The following is a 2,384-nucleotide window of genomic DNA, read 5'->3' as shown; positions in this document are numbered from 1 at the left end:
AGAGAATGTTCTATGTGTGCTTAAAAAGGATGTGTCTTTTGCTATGTTCTGGGAAATGTTCTATGTATGTTGCATCCATTTGGGCTGTATTGTTGGTCAAGTCTTCCATTTCCTTGTTGATATTTTGTCTGGATGTTCTATCCATTATTTATTTTTATTTTTTTTATTGTTTAAGGTATTACATATGTCTCCTTTTCCCCCGATTGACCCCCCCACTTCCACCCTCATGGGCAGACGCCACCACCCCAGTGTCTGTGCCCACTGTTTATGCTTATATGCATGCATACAAGTCCTTTGGTTGATCTCTACCTTCCCACTCCCCTGCACCTTGTGTCTGGATCTATTCTTTTTTATTTTCCAATTCGGAAAAAAATTTAATTAACAAAATAAAGAGAAGGATATGGTCCAGGAGGAGCTGTGGGAGGACCCCTGCCACCCAGCCCGGGGCCTGGGACCTGGTCAAACAGAACGAGATGGATTAGCAGACCTGCTCTGCACTGCACACCCCGTGCACACAGCTGAGAAATCACACAGCCGCTGGTAGCCAGTGGCTCCTGGCTGCCTGTGCTGGCTTGGCATATGAATGCATGCAAACAAAGCAAGGAGCTTTCAAGGGCTTCACCAGTTAATTTTGGCAAAAAGAGAAAACAAACAAAAAGCTAAATTCATAGCAGATTAAAAGCCACTGAAGTGAAAACCATGTATTTCTCAGTAGGGAAAGAGACTACAACTACAATCTTTTTCTCTTTTTAAGTCTCTGCCATCCTCTCCCCCAACTCAGATCAAAGTTCATAGCAGCATAACACAAAGTCCTCTGTCAGCCAGTGTTCTCTGCTGTGGGGTCAGAGTTCACAGCTCAAGTTCAGTCCATCCGGAGAATCAAGGGAGGGTGCTCACTGTCTTCCTCCAGGCTCAGGGAGCTGGCTTCCTCCTCCAGGCGCCACCCACAGTCCCCTGCTGGTCTGTGTAGTCCAGTCTCGTGGGAGATGCAGGAGATGCAGCTGTGCTGTAGGTCTGAGTTACCAAGGGGCAGTCATGAGAGGCAAAGTCTAAGATACCACTGGTTGTCTCCATGCTGCCATCCAACTTGTGCTGCTTCATGAGGGTGCACTTGCTGCCCTCTTGGCAGTCCAGGTTGTACATGTACAAGTACCCATCAGATGCTCCCACCAGCAGTTGGGGGATCTTCTGAATTGTGGTCAGGGAGCAGATGTTCTTGTGGCCGCAGAAGGGCAGGCAGATCGTGGCGAAGGCCCTGCCCTGGTTGAACATCTCTATGACCTGGGAAGACAGGTAGCTGGTGGAGGCCAGGAGCACCTTCCCAAAGTAACTGGTCCAGGTGGTGGGCTCCTCCTGCGGCTTTTCCTTCACAGTCTCAAGATTGAAGATGTGCACGGTCTCCGTGTTGCTGGAGGTGGAGAGGAACATGCCGTCCATGCTGAAGGCCAGTGAGCAGATGCTCACACACCTCTTAACTCCTCTCCAGAACTCAAATAGTTTCTGTCTCTCTGGAATGGAAAACACCCTAACCACGTTCCCCTTATCGGAAGCAATGGTATCGAAAGCCAGTGCTGCTAAAGGACTATCATGAGCAGGGATCATGTTGGCATCTCTCAAGTTAGTGGTGTAGAAGACCTGCACCTCTCTGATGGTGGCGCTGCCAGGGTACTCCAGGTAGCAGTTGTCATTGTTGCACAAAGGCCTGCTGGGTTCAGGGTGTCTCCTGGATGGTGTGCTGCACCTTCATGTTCTGAATGTAGTGGATGTACAGAGATTCCTCCAGGCACACGATGAGCCTCTGCCTGTTCAGCTTCACAGCCAGGATGGTGTTGGAGTAGCTGTAGTTGCAGATCTCAGTTGCTTCTTAAAGTGGCAAACTTTTAGCTGCCGAGGAGCTTTAAGGCTGACGATGGCCACCAAGCTGCTCGAGAACAATCTTTCCAAGATGCACACGTCTTCAGTATCAGTGCATTCAGAGATCTGTTGTAGATTATCCACAGAAGAAAGGGAGAAAAATTTATAACAGGAATTACTCTCTTTCTTACTCTTTGAGCTGTAAGGTTAGATAATTTATTACCATTGTTTCTTGTTTTTTGAGATAGGCTTGTAGAGCTATGAACTTCCCTCTCAAGACTGCTTTCACTGTGTCCCATAGATTTTGGATTGTTGTGTTTTCATTGTCATTTGTTGCCATGATGCTTTTTATTTCAACTATGCTCAATAATATTTGACAAAGGAGGCAAAAGCATAAAATGGAGTCAAAACAGTCTCTTTAATAAATGATGCTGGGAAATTTGGACAGATACATGCAAAATAATGAAAATAGATTACCAACTTACACCATACACAAAAACAAACTCAAAATGGCTCAAGGACTTGAATGT

At 46.5% G+C, this 2,384-nt stretch overlaps 1 pseudogene across 1 annotated transcript; it reads right to left on the bottom strand.

Moving 5' to 3' along the window:
* Window positions 1-862: 862 nt before the first annotated feature.
* Window positions 863-1,747, bottom strand: LOC308239684 (WD repeat domain phosphoinositide-interacting protein 2-like; annotated as a pseudogene). The gene has a single exon. The product of its transcript is annotated as a WD repeat domain phosphoinositide-interacting protein 2-like (transcript).
* Window positions 1,748-2,384: the final 637 nt, after the last annotated feature.

The sequence above is a fragment of the Plecotus auritus genome (genome assembly GCF_963455305.1).
Source record: "Plecotus auritus genome assembly, chromosome: X".
Classification (NCBI taxonomy): Eukaryota; Metazoa; Chordata; class Mammalia; order Chiroptera; family Vespertilionidae; genus Plecotus; species Plecotus auritus.
This window is presented reverse-complemented; position numbering and strand designations above follow the sequence as displayed.